Source organism: Protopterus annectens, chromosome 2.part2, assembly GCF_019279795.1.
Source record: "Protopterus annectens isolate FY-2018-M chromosome 2.part2, PAN1.0, whole genome shotgun sequence".
In the NCBI taxonomy this organism is placed as follows: Eukaryota; Metazoa; Chordata; order Ceratodontiformes; family Protopteridae; genus Protopterus; species Protopterus annectens.
This window is the reverse complement of record NC_056730.1, coordinates 608,331,779-608,352,244: the sequence shown is the minus strand read 5'-3', so window position 1 is coordinate 608,352,244 and position 20,466 is coordinate 608,331,779.

The window sequence follows — 20,466 nt, the reverse complement described above, 5'->3', positions numbered from 1 at the left end:
ATGTGTCAGGACAGTGCGGGATGGTTGAGTCATCGACATGGATGTATGCCAGCAACATCAGCAGCTGTCAGTCGCCGCAGATGTCCCTCAAGCCACAGCCGCTTTCGTAGTGCCAGTACCAGCCCCAGCAATGTTGGGGGTGGGCTGTCCATAGAACATCCTAAAAGACCATGTGCACGTGGCTCTGGACAGTCCCAGCAGGGACCTGTGTCCAGTGTACATCTATCCACCTCTGGGGATAGTACCCAGTCTGGCTTAGTACCTGATAGTGTCAGTAGCACCACTGCCAGGCACAGGTACTGTATCCATGGCCAGAGACAATGATCTGTAAAGCCTTGCAGGTGAAGTCTGTGGCTGTCCCACAAATACCCGTATATGGCAGCCACATGGTGGAACTGTATGCATGCAGACACACACACATACTCCAGACACCTAGGGCTAACACATACCCACACACATTACATCAACATTGGCCCATTCCAGTATTCTTGCCCCTCACACACACACACACACACATACATGTTGATTGGATGGCTCACTGTAGGCCTCTGGCAAACCAACAACACACCCTGTGCATATGATGAACATTGTGCTGCCTCCTGTCATCTGTAACATCGATGCAGGAACAGGCTACCATGGTGCTGATGCACAGGGTGTCTTTATAGCAGTATAGCAATGTTAGCATGTTGTCAGCAGTACAGTGTAATGATATGCTTGAAGGTGTAGCTGAGCAGGCATGATGCATTAATGCTATGATTATCATTGTAGTGTTGTTTACACCAGTGTTGGTTCCAATTGTGTATTGTCCGGCCACGTGCCACTTGGCTGATGTGTGCAGTATTGGCAGCATGTGTTAGAGAGTGAACAGTATGTGTGGGATGTCTGTAGCACATATTTGCAGGTGTACAGTTGTGAACATGGTGGAGGTGCACTGTCTGCATGTACGTGCATAGTGGACACATGGCCAGGGTGACATGCTCTGTATTACACAGTAACACTCCATAGTTTCTATTGGTGGCCAGTATGCATTATACTACACACATTCCGGAACCTGACTACACATGTGTGTATGACATGGTTTGACACTGTGCTGTGAGTGATACTGTTACTATCTGTCATTGTTTTGCATTCTGGTAGTATCCATCACATCCACAGCATGACCATGACAACCGACACACAGATGTAAGACACCCAGCAACATTTGGATCCTTCAGGTACTATACTGTGCCAGTAACCACTGGTATTCACCTGCACCCATTACTGACACCACTCCTGTTTGGCATATAGCTCTCTTAGATACAAGCAATCACAGTAGGGATATGTCCGTCCACGTCTGGTAATGCATAGTGTGGCCTATAATGCATTCTCCAGATGACACACACATCTTCCACAATGGTATCATGCAGACAGATGCCTGTTGTCAAACCCATGCTGTAAAGCTATAAGCCAAACTAAGCATAGTCATCCACCTTTATGGAACATATTATCCCCACAGTACCACATAGATAGTAGCCACCAACATGATGAGCAGGTACTGATGTGTACATGCAACCAAGTGTTACGTTATCTCTCCTTTGTTAATCACATTTCCAAAGGTATTTTGAAATCCCTCGGTGGATCACATAAACAATAAGGGGTCTGCATGCATATCCACAAAGGTTGTTCAATACCTGTTATGAATAGTCATCATTGACAGACTTTGCTGCGTTTGAACAGGTCTGACATATACCTTGGCCATAGACCCTCACACACACATTCCAATAGGAACCGTAATGACTTTGTGTGACACAGATGACCTAGGCCAGGGATCACTGCAGTGGCTGGACTTGTCACAAGCATACAGATGTGACCTAAGGTCTGGGAAGCAGCAGCACAATCAGGCAAGGATGATAGCTGTGTTCTTGGAGAAAGCAGGGTTTATAATAATCATTGAGGTACATGTACGTATATGTATTTGCCACACAGCTAGCTCACATGTGCAATGCATACTGATATGTCATACAGTAGTAAAAGCAAAACCCACAACACATTGACCAACAGTGTCACACACATACAGCGCACACACTCACCAAGTGCAGGATTCAAACCCCTACTTAACTACTTCATGATACTAGAGAAATACACATTAACATGACATGCTATATATATATTAGTGGGAGGTCTCTTTTTCACAGGTATATTTGTAGGATGGTGACATCATCAGACTTGAAAAAGTTTACTTTACCACTTTTGAGGTGTTTTACTACTCTCCTAAAAGGTTGCTTTTTCCCAAGGAGACCGCACACAAACCCACACAGTTGTCCAGTGCAGGATTCAAACCCCTACTTGACCATTTCATGATACTAGAGGTGTACGTATTAACTTGGCGCACTATATATATTACTAGGAGTTTGCTTTTCCACAGGTATATTTATAGGATGGTGACATCATCAGACTTGACAAAGGTTAGTTTACCACTTTTGAGGTGTTTTACTACTCTCCTAAAAGGTTGCTCTTTCCCAAGGAGACCATACACAAACACACAGTTGTCCAGTGCAGGATTCAAACCCCTATCTAACTACTTCATGATACTAGAGAAGTACACATTAACACGACATGCTATACATATTACTGGGCACTCTTTTTTCCACAGGTATATTTGTAGGATGGTGACATCATCAGACTTGCCAAAGGTTAGTTTACCACTTTTGAGGTGTTTTACTACTCTCCTAAAAGGCTGCTCCTTCCCAAAGAGACCACACACAAACAAACACACACACAGTTGTCCAGTGCAGGATTCAAACCCCTACTTTACTACTTCATCATACTACAGGCGTACGCACTATACACATCACTGGGAGTTATCCTTTCCACAGGTATATTTGTAGGATGGTGACATCATCAGACTATACGAAGTGGGTTACATTAGGTGACATTAGATGGCCTACATTGAAGGAATGTCTAAACACTTTGGCCATGTGATCATCAAAGGTGAGTTTACTATCTACCTGTGTCCCCAGGGCCATAATGACTTTCTCTGTACATGCTGGATTACCACCTATGTCGTAATTTGTGTGCACTTTGTTTTACCCAAAGGGGATGACTATGCATTTTTTGCCATTCAGCTTGAGGGCATTGTTTTGACACCAGGTATCTGTCTCTGTAAGACACTTCTGGAGGATGTCTGTGTCAGCTGTACAGTCAATTATAGACCACAGTTACCATTCATCTGCAAACCTGTTCAACCATACACCTGCCGTGCTTGCCTGTACCTCTGAGCAGTATCTACTGAACAGGTGGGGTCCCAGGACCAAGACCTGTGTAATGCCATTTGTGACTGACTTAGAGTTGGAGATGGCACCCACAACTATGAACATGTGTGTTTGATCTGTGAGCCACTTGGCCACCCATCCTGTGACATAGCTGTTAATGTTCAAGCTGGTACACTTGTCCATGATGACAGAGTGGGGAATGGTGTGGTAAGCCCTTAGTGAGGTCCAGGTGGGCTGTGTAGACTACGTTCACCTCCATCTATGTTCATGGTAACTGTTTTAAATACGTTAACTAGAATTGGGAGCCAGGCACTGCCTTTAACAAGGCAAAGTTGTGTAGAACCCAGTGTCTGGAGATCTCCAATGTCTCAGTGTATGGGTTCCATGACAATTTGCTCAATAGCTCTGTAGACCCGGCTGAGTAGACATATTGGGCAATGGTTTCCAGGTTCTGTTTTGACACACCCTTTGTGGAGCTGGATGACTGTTAGTGTATGCCATTCTTTGGGTACATAGCCTGTGGTACGCTTGAGTCTGGACAGTGAATGTAGGTGAGGGTGTAGTTCCTTATGGGCCTAGTGTAAGACACAGCCTGGGACAACATACAGTCACATTGATGCTATGTTCTTAGCTTTGGTAAGGGCTGTCTTTACCTGCATGTCCATGATGTCTGGGTCTCTGCATCCTTCTGTGATGAACACAGGCCCTTTTGGGGGTGATGGGGGGGGTTACACTGAGCTTGTCCCCCTGGATGTGGGAAATGAAAGTTGGTTTGGTGTATGTCATTCCTTTTTTCAGTAGCTGATAGCATATTTGGAAGTTGACACATACATGTCTGGTATAGCTACCGAAGGCTTTGTGGTTGTTATTCTTACTTTCCTTGGCTATTTGTCTTTAGAAACCATCCTTGGATTATTTTATGAGCGATCATTGTTTCTTCCTGATAATGATCAGTGATGCCTTTCCTTTAGTGAAGTTGGATCTATCATGTGTTCGTTTCCTCCTTCTCTTGTCTAGCTTATTTAGGGACAACACACACCTGCTTGTTGTCCTATTTTTGGAGGAGTGCATTTTGGTTTTATTTGTGATGTCTCATTCCATGCATCTCTGTAGATTCTCATAGGATGCACTTGTAAATGATTCTGCAGATTGCATACCATTATCCTGTAGCAAGAGGTCTTTGGAACGTTCCACTTTTGTCTTGGGAAGTGTGCAGTTTGCTTTTGCAAATGTCTTTACAGTGGTTTCATTGACTGGGTATGGGGGTGGGATGTGGATGTCCAGTGTGATTACTTAATGATCTGATATTACCAGCAAGGGGTTTATCTCTGTTGTGGAACACTGGTACCCCATGTTGGTGATGATCATGTCCAGTACGTTGTCACCTCTAGTGGGTGTGCTGACCAGCTGTTCCAGGGTGTTAGAGTTTCTTAACTCTAGGACACATTGGGCAAAGGATGTTGTATATGAGTAATTCACCCACTCAATGTTTGGGTAGTTGTAATCTCCTCATATAACGGTGTTTGATAGGACCTTTATATTTGCCATTGTTCTCTAGAATACTGAGTGAGGTTCCTGAGACAAGGTACATGATCTGTAGCAGGCTACAATCTGATGGGCAGCTTTGTCCAATGTTAGTTGCACTTGCATGGTCTCCAAGGCCTCATGCTGTGCCAGTAACCTGAAGGCGTGGATATCCATAATGTAATTGGCTACACCCCTTCCTTTTGTATTTCACTCGTGGTCTCGGGTTCAAAGGTCAGAGTGATTGTGAGTGTTTACGTGGATCATATCCAACAGTTCTATGTTTGACATAGCTTTGTATGTTAGGCAGTAAACACCTCTGAGTAGGCGATATGCAAGGGAGTACGGATGGAGCATTTTGTGATGGTCTGTGTATGGCATGTATTTCAGGACATTACTGCTCTTTGTGAGGTATTGCTGCTGGCTTTCCAGTTGTTGTAGTTGTCTTGTGAGGTACATAGCAACAGTGGTGTTGTACTCTTTTATAATTCTAGTGAGTGGTGAGTAGAGGGGGACAATGTCCTCTTTTATTCTGCATGAGACACATTTTGTGATGAGGTGTGCTACATAAGAGGGTTTCCTGACTACTGTGGGAATGTGCTTATCACAGTTGTATCCACTGTCCACCTGTGACCCAGGGTCTCTTGTCACACTTACAGTGTGAAGTATACTACCACCTATGTTATAGTTCTTGGCTACAGTGTTTTTAACAAAGGTGATGATAATGCACCTTTTGGCATTGAGCTACAGCCCATGGCTTGGACAACAGCCATCTGTCTCAGTGAGGCCCTTTTGTAGGATGTCCACATCTTTAGTGTTTACAATGATGGCTCCTAGTTTGCAGTCCTCTGGAAACTTCAGTAGCCACAGGCCTTCCATGTTAATGTTTACTTCAAGAAAGTAGATACTACACAGCCTGGGAAGTTATCTAGTCCCATGGCTGCTGTGATACTGGCTTTGTAGAGTGCTTTTTACCTGTGCAGCCATGATGACAGCAACTTTGCAGTCTTCCATTATAGACATGTGCTCTTCATGGGTGAGAGGGGGGTAAAGTTAACACTGATCCTATCTGCCAGGATGTTGGCAATATCAGTTGGCTCTGTACATTTAGTGCCATTGAGCTGTAACTCAGAACAGATCTGAGTGTAACCATGACATGGACCTGTCTGTTGGGCAGAGATCTCCTGAGTAGACCGTATGCAACAGAGTACAGATTGGGTTACATTCAGTCTTGTTGCATGAGGCAACTATTTGAGGCCAGTAATCCTCTTGTTAAGGTACTTCATTGGTCTTTCTAGCTGCTGAACATGCCTAGTCAGATTCATCGCAAGTGTGTTGTGGTACTCCCTGACAGGTCTGATGACTGCTGAGTAGTGGCAACCTCCTTTGACCTACATGCACAGACCTTGGCAGTTTGTGTGAACACATAGCAGGATTTTCAGACCACTTTGTGAATGTGTTTCTGGAAGTAGAGATGACTATACACATTTGTCCATAGATCCCTTATTATCACATCCATATTTAGCCTAAGTGTGTGAGCATGCCCAGTATGACCTTTCAGTATCTTCCTGCCTGACATTTGCTTCGTTTCTTAAAGTGTGTGAGCATGCCTAGTATGACCTTTCAATGTGATGCTGAATGAAATCCACTACGTTTGTTGGAGTTTGTGAGCACGCACAGTATACACATTTATACTATATGTGTATGGTAAATCAAGTTGTATTTTTACAGCGGGGCTCATCTTTGTGTCATAGATCAACAGGGATCAAGCTGTGCCTGCAGGGCTTCCATGAGACACTTTGCATAGACTTAGCAACATTTCTACATACAGGGGGGACAAATATTCTTTGTACATTTCTACCCGTGGGCACTCTGGATTGTTACTGTGGGTGTACATAGGATGTGGGTTTCACCGGACACTTATACACATTTGCTGTGCCTGCACTGCTATGTACAGGACACCATTACAGTCTGCACTGTTGCCTATCGTACTGGCTTGAGGCATACTACTGTACTACAGATCTTAGCGTCCACTGTCACGTATATTAGCTTGCGACTTCATAGCCTAGACAACCCACATCACAATGTCTGGCCTGATGTTCTCTGTCTGCATAGGAGTGTGGGGAAGGTTAACCATTTGCCTCTTTAGGGGCATGATACAGCATTGCTTTGTGTTTGCATTAGTGTACAATTGTCCTGCTGTGTCAGTGCCACTGAAATGCTATCATGGCTTAGTGGTTCAGTACTGTGACTATAGTGCACAGTATCCTGGGTTCAAGGCCTGTCACTGCTTTTTATTTTCATGCTGGCCAGACCAGACTGCTTAAGGAACAGTAAAGCAGATATGAGCATGTTTAACTGACTTTCCTCAACTTGCCCTGACCTTGCCCAACATTGCACGAGCAATTCTGTTTACATATACTAGATATTGGTGAAAGCTGCTTAGCACTGCTTTATATTGCTTAAAACATGGCAATCATGCCTCAGGTGGTGCTGCAGGGCTGCCTATGTCGGATGCACATACTACACTACCTTTACATGTTTGGAAACAGGTAGTGTCAAGTTAGGCATCCCTTTTATTTTATGTGCGAGTCAGAGAGAGGTATCACTTTCAGGGTTCCTACTGAGCCAGTGTATGTGCTATGCATTGCCTCTTTGCCAAGGACAAGGCATACTGGGCATGCCTCCTCCTGCCTACTGGGGCAGGCTCAGGTTGTCCCTCCTCCGAGTTACGCTGTGCCTGTGCAGGCCTTGGCAATGGTGGGGGGCTGTTTGGCCCTGCCCCATGCTGTTCCTGCTGCAGCTGTTTTCACAGGATCATATTGTGTAGCATGGCACATAACATGACAATTTGGGTACATGTAGTTGGTGAGTACTGCAAGGATCCACCAGATGTGTCCAGGCACCGGAACCGTGACTTGAGCATCCCAAACACACGCTCGATTACATTTCATGTTTGTGTGTTTGCCTCATTATGGAGTTCTTGTTCAGGTGTGTGTTCATTTCTGATGGATGTCATCAGCCACGGCTCCAGTGCATATCCAGCATCCCCCACTAGGTGACCGTCAGGGATGTCCCCATTGGCAAATGTCTGGTACAGCTGTGACAGATGCAAGATATGGGAATCATGGTAGCTTCCAGGGCAGCCAGCACACACATTCAGTATTATGCTCTGGGCATCACACATGACCTGGCAGTTGATGGAGTGGTAGCCCTTGCGGTTGATGTAGGCCCTACCCCGCTCCCCAGCTGGTGATTTGATGTGTATGTGTGTGCAGTCAATTGCACCCACTACCTCAGGGTATTCCGCTATTTGCTGTAAGAGACGCATATTGCTGGCCAATACCTTGTGGGAATTGGGGAAATATACATGATCACTGACATGTGCTGACATGGCATTCAGGAACTGGTGCAGTACCCTTGATGCTGATGCCTGTGAAATCCCCATCATATCACCAGTTGGTCTCTGGAAGATACCTGTTGCTAGTATTCTTAGGCCAACACATACCTTGGTTTCCACTGGGATGGGTTCCCCCCTGTTGGTTCTGTGTGTGAGGCATGACCTGCACAGCTCAGCAATTTGCTGCAGGAGCTCTCTGTCCACTCTATAGCACTCCACTATCTCCAGCTCATGTAGCCCCTGGTAGGTTACCCTGGGTCTGTACCCTCTTCTCCGTCTCCTCATTGTGGGTTGCTCAGCAGCATTCACAATGGTACCACCCTCAGCATCTTACACATGTTGCCTTATAACAGCAATGGCAGCCCCTAACATTTTTATGTCTCAGTTTAAGCTTTTAAGTTTTCACTTCTCTTTGTTGACTGCAGTGTTGCAGTGTTTCAGAGAAAAACATGGGGGAATGTTGTTTGCAGAGTTTTAAGTGCTGGGCTGGGCTAGTGTACTGCCTGTGTGATTGGCTGATTCTGATTGATTTCACCTGGCAGCTCTGCTAGTTCTCCTTGGTTAACTTCCTACTACTTCTTTTCCTTCCTTTTCCCTTTCTGTTTCCACAGGGGGCAGCACCACGCAAACAAGCGCAAACATGCGCGCACGAGCGCACATGCATGCACACAGGCATACACAAGCTTACACAGGCTTAGGTGGGTGCACATTCATGTATACAAGCTTAGACGGCCTTACACAGGCTTACACGGTCACACACACGTGCACACAGGCTTAGACAGGTTTACACGCGCACACACGCGCGCACATGCGTGCACACAGTGTAAGTAGCTTTGCAAACAACTTTAGTGATAGCCACAATGTACACCTTCGGTTTCTGGGTTTCAGTTTAGACAACTGTAAACACACCTCTTTTAGTCCTGAGTAACTCACAGCAAACCCATGCCATTCTGCTCCAATAAGCTTACAGTCTTTTTGATACATACCCCCTCATGATGTCACCCATCTTCTACTCTGTTACTCCCCTTATCCTACTCTTACACTCTAGGGACATGGTTCACATAGCAGGAAAAATTGGGATTCGTTATCCTTATCCTCATTTGCATAGGATTGCCTACTAATGCTTGGTTACATCTCTCAGACTGTGCTTCCCCCCTTAGCAAGCACTACTCAGTAGCCATGTTGTCTTCAGCCGGACATTCACTTGCATGGCAAATGAATATTTTGAATTAAATCCATATTTGTGGCTTTTAAATTTTGATTTTCTGATTTGTATTTGCTGCATCAGGTTTTTAGTTAGAATATGTACATTTATAATTATAATGTTTATATTTGACTTCATTATAATATTATTTTTTATATATATATTCTTTTATCATTGTATTTTTAATTCCATTTATCTAATTTTTAAGTGAAATTATATTATTGTATGAATACTTGAGTGTGATGATCATAGTGATGGAAAGAGGGTGTGCTATCCCTTTAAGTCAATTTGAGGAAGTGATGTCATTACTCGGAGTTTTTAAAGCCAAGAGTACTGTTGAAACTTGTTTTGGATACATTGTTTTTGAAGAAGTTAGTCTGTGGACTGATGAAAAGCTATATTTTTAAGGCTTAAATAAAGCAGTTTTGCCAGAGTTTTTTCCAGTTTTCCAGTTTTCAGCTTTCAGTTTTCGCTTATTGGATTTATCTGCTTATATAGCTGCTTAATTTAGGTGTACTCCAGCTGAGTTTGCTGTTGGATTTCCTTTGGGAGTTTACAGGCCGTTGGTTCCCAAATGAATATTTTGAATTAAATCCATATTTGTGGCTTTTAAATTTTGATTTTCTGATTTTTAGTGCACCGCACGTTTGCGCGGTGCTGCGCTACGCTTAAACATCGGAGATCGAGGGGAAAAATTATTTTTTATTATTTTGCAACACATAAAAATGCCAATGGACATATATTTGGCCATTGGCATGCTTCATCAACTGGATCCATCCTTTATTTGGAGCTGTCATGGCTCCATTTTGCTATTTGCAGAACGGTACTGAGTTGCCAACCGAGTACATTTCTACAAATAACACTACTCTTACTCGGACAGGTTAGTGTTTCCTGGATCGCAAATTTACCTCATTTGCATAGCTTTCAGCAGCAAATGAGGTAATTTGCATAAACTAACACTGTCCGTGCAAGAGTCGTTTTAGGAGCTCTCTTGCACGCCCCTGCTGGCTGTTCCTGGATCGCTCGGCAGACATGTTGGCTGCATGGAGTCTTACTCTACTCTTAGACTCCGTGCATGCCTTCGTGAATCCGGCCCATAGTGTGTAAAGCTTGTTGCTTTGGTGGTGAAGAAATTCAAACTGAAGGTTCAGTTGTGCTTTCATGTTACTCTGCTGGAAACAGCTATGACTTTCAATTTTACATAGTCAAAAGGCACGTACAGTCATTATTAGGCCTCAAAGACAGTTTGAAAATGGGACTACTTTCAGTTAATAAGGACATCTGCCATGTAAGCTTGAAAGACAACTGTTCTAATTTTGCCCAGTCTAGGTTCTCTACCTATGCCGATCTTTTTGAAGACAAACTAGGCAAACTCCCAGCTGTGCACTCCATGAAGTTAGACCCTGAAGTCAACCCAGTTGTCATACCAGCCCAAAAAGTTCCTGTAGCTATGCAGAACAGAATCAAGGCTGAGCTAGATAAAATGGTGCAGCAAGGTGTGATTTGTCCAGTTGATGAACCAACTGAATGGGTATCTTCCATGGTGGTAACTCAAAAGAAAAGCTCAGTTGATATCATAATATGTATTGATCCAAGATATTTGAACAAAGCACTGAAAAGACCTCATCATCTAGTGTATACAGTTGAAGTTACTGCTCTTTTGCCAAATGCCACTGTTTTTTCTATTTTGGATAGAAACATTAATTTTGGCAAATTTTGCTTGACTGACAATCTTCATTGCTAACCACTTTCAGTGTATCTTTTGGCAGGTACAGATTTTTGAGAATGCCATTCAGGACAAATTCTGTCAGTGAAGTCTTCCAGCACGCCATGGAAGAAATTTTTTCTGGATATCCATGTGCTATTCGGAGGCAATAGTGAAACCGAGCATGACAGAAACCTCGAAAAAATTCTGGAAAGTGCACGTGAAGTGAGTCTTAAGCTGAATCCTCAGAAGTGCAAGTTCAGGCTACGAGAAGTTGCCTGTGTTGGTCATTTGCTTACTAGTTCAGGCTTATGACCAGATCCTTCTAAGAAAAGAGCAATTCTTGAGATGCCAGCTCCAGACAATGTTCAAGCCTTACAATGTTTTCTTGGCATGGTTAATTACCTAGGCAAGTTCATTTCAGACTAAAGCCAACTTTCAGCACCTCTCAGAGAGTTGACATGCAAAGATGTATCCTGGTCCTGGTTGCAACAGCACCATTTAATGTCCTGAAGCAGAGAATTGCCAGTCCACCAACTCTCAGATACTATGATGTTCACAAACCAGTAACTCTTGTGATGCTTCAAAGTTTGGTCTTGCTGCAGTCATTCTTCAAGAGGGTAGACCAGTAGCCTATGCATCCAGAGTTCTAACCCAAACTAAGATACAGTATGCACAGATTGAGAAAGAGCTCTTGGCAATTGTGTTTGCATGCTCAAAGTTACAAGATTATATTTATGGCCACCCAAATCAAATCAAAACAGATCACCAACCTCTAGTCGCTATTTTGAGAAATCCAATGCATACAGCTCCTGCCAGACTGCAACACGTGATGTGGAAATTGCAAAAGTATAATTTCAATCTTGTCTACACAAAAGGCAAACTTCTTTATCTTGCTGATACTTTATCCAAATCACCCAGAAACACCACTGAACAACATGAAAAGGAGCAACTTGATTTTGAAGTAATGGAAGTGAGACATTTTTCTTCCATGTGTTTTTATGAGCTTAGAAGTCACACAGTCACACATCCAATTCTTCAGAAGCTCAACCTCTTTATCAGTCAAGGATGGCCGACAAAGCAATCTTGTTTACCTCATGACCTGCAACCATATTTTCCTCACAGTGGTGAAATTTTGTTTGACAATGGTATTATCATGAAAGGTCCAAACGTGATTGTTCCAAAATCCTTTCAATTACCATCTTGCATCGTGGCCACACAGGAACTGATTCTACCAAACGAAGGGTGAGAGGATGAATATTTTGGCCTATGTCAAAGGATATTGAGAGAGTACTTTCATTTTCTTCTGTATGTAATAGTACTAAGCCACATCAACAGAAAGAACCACTTCAGTTAAACCAGATTCCTGAACAACCTTGGTCGACAGTAGCTACAGACATTTTCAAATGGAATGGTCAACATTACTTGGTGTTAGTCAACTCATTCATATTAGTTTAAGACTGACCTACTTCCTAATCTGGCATCCAGTACTGTCGTTATTAAGCTGAAGCATCATTTTGCAGTGCATGGTAGTCAGCACAATGTTATTTCTGACAAAGGTACACAGTTTACAAGCCAGTAGTTCAAAAGATTTACTGAAGATTGTGACTTTATTCATGTTACAAGAAGCCCTGTGTACCCACAGTCAAATTGTTTGGTAGAATGTGCAGTTCAAAGTGCAAAACAGTTATTAGAGAAGTTGAAACAAGACAATACCAATGTTTTTTTGAATCTCCTGAATCCCAAAAATATTCCTCATGATAAACATCTTGGTTCACCTGCACAACGGCTTTTTCGAGACAAACCAGAACCACAGTACCAGTCATTAGCAATCTGTTGGTTCCTTGTGCTAAGAACAAAGCAGTGAGAGCTCAACTTATGAAAAGGCATTTGTCCCAGAAGCCCTATTATGATAAGTCCAGCAAACCTCTCAACCCATTACTTGAAGGGGAGATAGTGAGGATGCAGATGTCCAAAGGTTTTGATTGGATTGAAGTCATGAAAAGTGTATTCCAGAGCCAAGATCATAAATTGTGGAATCAAAAGGAGTAGAATTTAGGCAGAATTGGGAACATTTAGTACCAGTGTCTGAGCCTGTATTGCAGCATCCTGCCTGTGAAAAAGACTCTAGATCTCAGAGTGAGTTATTCAGTGTTCCAGTTCCAGAGGACATTCCAGCAAATATCCCTGTTCCTCAGAAGATTCCCGAAACTTCTGAAACAGATTTTTCACCAATGACTGTCCTTGTTGCTAAACCTAGTCCTAATTGCTATATCACTAGATCAAGTCATATTTCCAGACCATGTTCCAGATACACAGCAACTTGGACATGAACGTTTTGTTTATTTCTCAGTGTCTGTATAATTGCATGTCTTTTTATTGTGGGCAATTCACTAAAAAGGGAGAATGTAGATCAGTATGTATGTATACCTTTAAGTAGCTTTCCATGGTCTTGCACATATGTATAAATACTAAGCATGTGCGTGCCAGACTGCCATTTTGTAGAGAGTTGTTGAGATGTAAGCATGCATGTACGTAATGGTCCGTCAGTTAATCAGTTCATTTATATTTTATGTTTCTGCTATCCATCATGATATGTTTCTATGTAATAAAGCAGATAAACAAACTACCTACCTGTTCGTCTTGAATCATAACATAGGAAGAGGAACACTGTTTACCTTTTCATGGTCTGCATGAGGTGGAAATAGTAGAGCACTACAGGGTGAATAGAGTCACACTCCAGGAAGCAACCTCTGTCGTCCTCACCTGACAGCAAGGGCAAACTGAAGGGGACCAATACCTGTGGAGAATAAGGTATGTGTAGCAGTTAGAATACTAGCTATAGGAACCTTTCAATGACATACAGTGGGCATGCTTCGGCTGTCACAGGCATCAGCATGTAGGATCTTGCAACAATTCCTGAATACTATGCTATAACATGCCAGTAATGATATACATTACCCCCCTACCCCAAGGACAGAGCTAGAAGTATGTAGGGGTTCTACCCCATAGCACACTTTCCTAAAGTCTTGGGTGCTATGGACTGCATGCATATTGACATCAAAGCACCATCCAGAGAACAAGGAAGTGTCTACATAAACAGAAAGAGGTCCCATTCCATTAACTGACAGGTTGTGTGTAATGTTAAGGGAATCATCATGAATGTGTGAGCTGACAACTCTGGCAGTAACCACGACTCGTATATCTGGAACACCTCACCTCTACCAGAGGTTTTCCTGGTGTGATGTCCCACAAGACCATTTACTGGGAAATGTGGGGGGTGCACTCAAACCATGGCTGATGACACCTGTCAGAAATGCACAGACACAGACCCAGAGGAAAGCTATAATGATGCACATGCTCAAAAAAGAAATATCATAGAGCATGTGTTTGGGCATTGTTTCAGTGCCTAGATATATTGGGGGAGATCTCTGCAATATGATCCTAGTACTTGTGCTGAAGTTATCACAGTCTGTGCTATCTTACACAATATCAGCCTGTGAAAGCAACTGCAACAGGAACATCAAGGGCTCAGTGCAAACATTCCACCACCACTGGTGAAGTCACCACATCCACATGCAAGTGAGGAGTCAGAGGGGGGGGGGTCTAGCAACTGTGTGTGTAGGTAGACATAGCTGTGCACAATATGGCCTCAGCCTGGTGAAAAGGCAATGGATAGCACACATGCTGAACACCTAAGGGGTACACCTTTCATTCTGTGCATATACATACAGTAAAATTACTGTCAGGCAATGCTCAGAACTTTTACTTCCCTATGTAATTGCTGTGTACTGCTAGATTCAGTCAGCCCAGAATGACAATGGCTGTAACTGCAGGACTCTCAAGGTAAGTGTTGAAACTGTAATAGAAAAATGAATGTGTAAGAACATGAATGAATGTCAGATACCTACCTGTTATTTGTAAATGTAGCTAAGAAGACATCTGTAGCATATAAGTATGCAATGTATCAATTAGCCTGGCCCATACAACTGAAATACCAACTATAGAAAAAGCATTCCTTATACCTAGACTCCCACAAATGGAACAATAAGCATAACTGACAACAGTCTCCTCCCCTTACAGTTCTCTACCCTTCACTGAAGTGGATATGTCAGTGAGGATGCACTTGCAAAGTGTGGAATTAACTGCAGTGAGCTTTTAGACAAAACTAAATAACCCACATGGATATTTCCTTGGCATAATAGCACAGTTTACTGCCTTTGCTTAAAACTATTGCTGACTGTCATGCATTTCTATCACACATTGAAAAAAAGTAGAAAATATGATGCACTAGCGATTGCATGTATGATAGCAAAGCAGAGATAAGGGAATGATGTCCAGAATACAAAGAGAAAGCAGAGCTGAATTTTTGCAAAGATATTCATAAATGTATGTTCACTCATTCCACTAAATATGTTATGTATACATTTATAACCAAATGATCCAGTATCTGTTTGCATAGAATGAAAGGTGTACCCCTTAGGTGTTCAGTATCTGTCTGCCTGGGATGACATGATTGACAGACCATGATGCTTTGCCAGAGATGGTCTGCACCTGTTGCCCCTGGGATTCAGGTTACTGGCTAAGGCTCTTTCCACCCCTATAGTGCCTTTTTTAGGCAAAGTTCAAAGGACAAAACCACCACCATAACAGGTACAAGCATGCAAAATCTAAAGGTAATGCTACTCAATGCTAAAAGTCTAAACCTCAAAATGCACTCTCTCGAGGCACTCCTAAAAATGGAGAACATCGATATCTATGCAGTAACTGAGACCTGGTTCAAGGCTCCAGAAAGCACCCCTGCAATACCATGCTACAACTCTTACCACACTTTTTTCCACCAAACCAGGACTGAAACACTAAAGGTGGAGGAGAGTCCATATTCACCAAAGATATTCACAACACCAGGCTAGTTGCCTAACACAATGCATCTGAAATTCTCCAGGTGCAACTAAAACTAGGTAAGACTGCAATCCAAATTGTAGCTTGCTACAGATACCCCATCATGCCCGAAGATTCTCACTACACCTTTCTAAACATACTAAAAAATATTAAGATACAACCAAACACCCTAATGCTGGGTGATTTCAACTACCCTGCCATTAACTGGGAAAACTACTTGTATACCAACACCTTTGCCCAATGGTTCTTGGAATTCATTAATTCCAACGCTGTGGATCAACTAATCCTTAGTCCCACCAGGGGTTCCAATATACTTGACCTGGTCATTACTAACATGGGAAATCGATGATCTACACTTATCGTCACCTCCTCGTTGGTAAGGTCTGCCATAAGCTAATCACCATTGACATCCACATCCCACCCACACCCCCCAGTAAGGAAACCTCCATAAAAAAATTCTCCAAAGCCAACTTCATGCTACTCAAGTCAGAAGTGACAAACTTCATGACACCCATGCAGACGGGAACTGAAAGTTTGACTGCTGAATCCCACACTACGGCACTGTACGAGCACATCCACTCGAGAATGAATCGTGCCATCCCCAATAGAACCAAGATGCTCTCCTCCTAAGAAAGGAAGCCAATCTGGTTGTCCCTTGCCATAAACAAACTTTACAACAAAAGGAAGAAACTGTTGCAGAAGAGGAAAATTCTTACCAGCCTCAGTAAGAAGCTGAGATCCCTCAAAAAATCCTCCAAAGCTAGTTACAAAAAATTGCCAAAGATTCCAAAGACAACCACAAGGCATACAACAGAATGGCATTAAATATACTGATCCCAAGGATATTGCCAATATCCTGGCATATCGATTCAGTACAAACTTCACCCTCCTCTCACCCCCTAAAGGGCCCATCTCAATACCAAAAGATTGCCAAATTCTGGTAATAGCGACCACACAGGTAAAAATGCACTCTCCAAAGCTAAGAATACAGCATTCATGGGACCAGACGACATCTTGGGCTGTGTACTACATGGACTACAAAATGAAATGGCACCTTACCTAAGTGTCATGTTTAATCATAGCCTCACCTCAGGCTTCATGCCCACTGAGTGGCACACAGCTACAGTTATCCCACTCCACAAGGGGGGATCCACCTTGGATCCCAGAAACTACTGCCACATCAGTCTGACAAGCCTGATTTGCAAGACCATGGAATGTATTATCATGGAACTTATAAACAAAGACATTGGCAACTTTCAAACACTGGACCCCATGCAGTTTGGGTTCGTGAAGGGCCAATCTTGTCTCCTGAACCTGATTGACTTCTTCGAATGAGTCTTCAGAGCTGTGGACAAGGGTAAGGTGGTCCACACAGCCTATCTGGACCTTGCCAAGGCCTTTGACACCATCCCCCACTCTGGAATCATAAATAAACTTACTAAAATGGGCATTAATCCCTACATCACTCGATGGATTGCCAACAGGCTTACTGACAGAATCCAGACTGTAAAAGTAGCCAACTCCAAATCCAGCTTGTGACAAGTGGAGTACCTCAGGGTTCAGTTCAGAAAAAAGGAGGTCATTGTCCCACTGTACTCATCCCTCATTAGACCCATTATAGAATACAACGCCCAGTTTGGTATGTACCTCTCAAGACATCTGCAACAACTGGAAAGGCCGCAGAAATACCTCACTAAAAGCATCACAGGCCTAAAACAGATGCCCTATGTTGACCATCTAAAAAAACTCCACCTGTACTCTGTCACATATCATCTACTCAGAGACAATCTCTGCTTAACATACAAGGCCATGTCAAACCCAGAGCTGTTGGGCATGCTACATGTAAAGAAATCCCAATCCCTCAGAGACACACTCTCCAGGGATCTAAACCTTGTCATCACAATGAACAAAACATGCTGGAGGGATAGGTTCCTGACCCAGCGACTCCCCAGACTCTAGAATAGACTGCCCATACATGTCAAGCAGAGCGCCTCTTTAACCCTCTTCAAAAGGAACCTTGATGATTGGATGGGAGATAGGAAATTCACCCCGGGATCGCATCAGTCACCCTGCTAGATAGGGGTCCAGGGATGTAAATACTGTGGGAAGAAATAGCCAGGGAATTGTTATGGCTAGGCTTGTATACGCCCTAGGGCCGATAGCCTAGTACCAACCTATGAACCTAAATGAGAATGTCAAGCTGTATGAATTTTTTATTACTGGGTATGAAATAATAATTGCTTATATGCATTTTATTTGACTATTATTGTAAAGCTGTGTCTGTGGCAAAGAGAGATAACTCACTACAACTTTGTTGTTTAAGTGCAGACATCTGATGGTTCAAATCCTGAGTTATTTAACCATTGAATTTCTCTTTTTTAACATATCCTTTTTTCAGGTGCGTGGCATATGGCATAGCTCAAAGATGATTAGCTGCTTAAAATTAAAATTTAATTTCAGTTGCCTTACAAAGCTCAAATGCTCTTTGTGACATTGTGCGGCAGTCAGCAACATGGATGGTATATATTGCAGAAAGTACACCTGTTACCTGACTGTCTCTGTGGCACAAGATTTAAATATGTTGAGCTAAGAAAGAAAGAACATAGTGGGGTTAGAGTCCCACAATAATTATGTTTACTGAGCAAAGGTCATAATGAGTATTTGCACAAGTAATATATGTTTGCTATTGCCTTTTACATTTACCCATTGCTTTGCTAGACACAAACATCACTACTGAAGGAAAAAAAGTGAAAATTTTAATTTGATTCACCTTCCTTAGTGCAAACAGGCACAGCTACGATGCATGGGTGTCAGTGCTCTGGACAGTACTAAGTGTGGAAAATACATTTGCTGGCTAGCTTTCCCTGTGGCATCAGGTATAAGTGCAATGAATTCTTGATCAGAACACAGATGTGATATAGTTCAAATCCAGCACACTCTAATTTTTAATAAGTGTGTCCCACTGTAAGTTTTCACAAAACTTTGGTTACAAAGGTAATACTACATACTAATAACTATGTATAGCGGGTTGACTGACTGAAGGTTATTTATACTGTTTTCATACACATACTTTTGCAGGAACAATATAAATTATGTGAGTAACTGGTTTATCGTGACAATTATGATTGTGATATGAGGTAGTGCCATCTCTGTCAGGGAGAGTAGCGCAGTGCATGTGTAACATATATCAGCATAGCTAGCTGGAGTTTTATAAATAATTTTTTGTCATTTGGCTATCACACTGATTTGTAAAACAAATTATTTGTAAAGTTGCTTGTGTTAAAAATGCATCAAAAGTGGGTCCTGCTGGACAGAAAAAGAGATATACATGCATGTCAGACAGTATTATTATAAATGATTAAATGTATGTTTTAACAGAGAATTCTGGAAGGGAAGAGGTTAATCTCAGTCCAGCTAATTTGTGAAATATAGGTGGAAAATTAAATGGGTTGGTTTAGGCCACAAAGATTTTATCTTTCAGGTCTGACTGCAGCCAGAGACAAAAATGTCTGGGAAAACCAGGACTAGGAAGCTTAGTGTATTGTCCTTAGGGGTGAACTAATTGCTACCTTGGAAGGGTGGACGTTGCTGAAATTGTTTTATAGCTTTCAGATGCTGCAACAAACCTTAGCAAAGCTCTGGGTGTGTATTGTACCAGAGTCAGGTGACCAAATGTGATGTCATTCTGCAACCAGCACTGAAATTATTATATATTAGTGAGCGATATTTTGGAACTCTCTCAGCAGCCTTTGCTTTTCAGAACTTGACAGGAAAGATCTCTCACAGATATCTGACACAACTACGCACCTCATCTTGGCTTCCTGAAGTTAGTACGCAGCACTCATCATCTTGCCTTGCTGTAGTAAATAACTAGAGAATGGAAATCTTTAGTCAGTCAGGAAAATATAGTGAGATTAGTTAAGTACTGTTTTTTCTGTCTTTGTCTGACTCTATCCAACTGTTATTTTTTGTATCTTCTGTGATTGAAACTCTGGTGTCTATTGAAACTAGATATTCAGCATTTTCTATTCTATTATTTATTATTAAATATTTCTATACTTTTCATTGTGTCTGGTCTTCTAGAGAATACTTAACATCTTGAGAGTAATTCTGCTTGTTTTAGTGACACTGGCTGCTCCTGAAAGTCTTGTTTCATTGGTCAAGCTCTACCATTTGTATTAGTATTAATTTTGCTCAGTATAATTGAGTACCCTTGTAAGAGCATTACAGTAGCTGACTGGTGGCAGCATAATTACCTTATAGTCTGGGCATAGTGGGCACAGCAGGTAAATCTGTGACACCCTTTCCCAGGTATGTGTGTGTGTGTGTGTGTGTGTGTGTGTGTGTGTGTGTGTGTGTGTGTGTGTGTGTGTGTGTGTGTGTGTGTGTGTGTGTGTGTGTGTGTGTGTGTGTGTGTGTGTGTGTGTGCGTGTGTGCGTGTGAAAATCAAATATCCAAGTGTGCATATCAGCTACTTGGA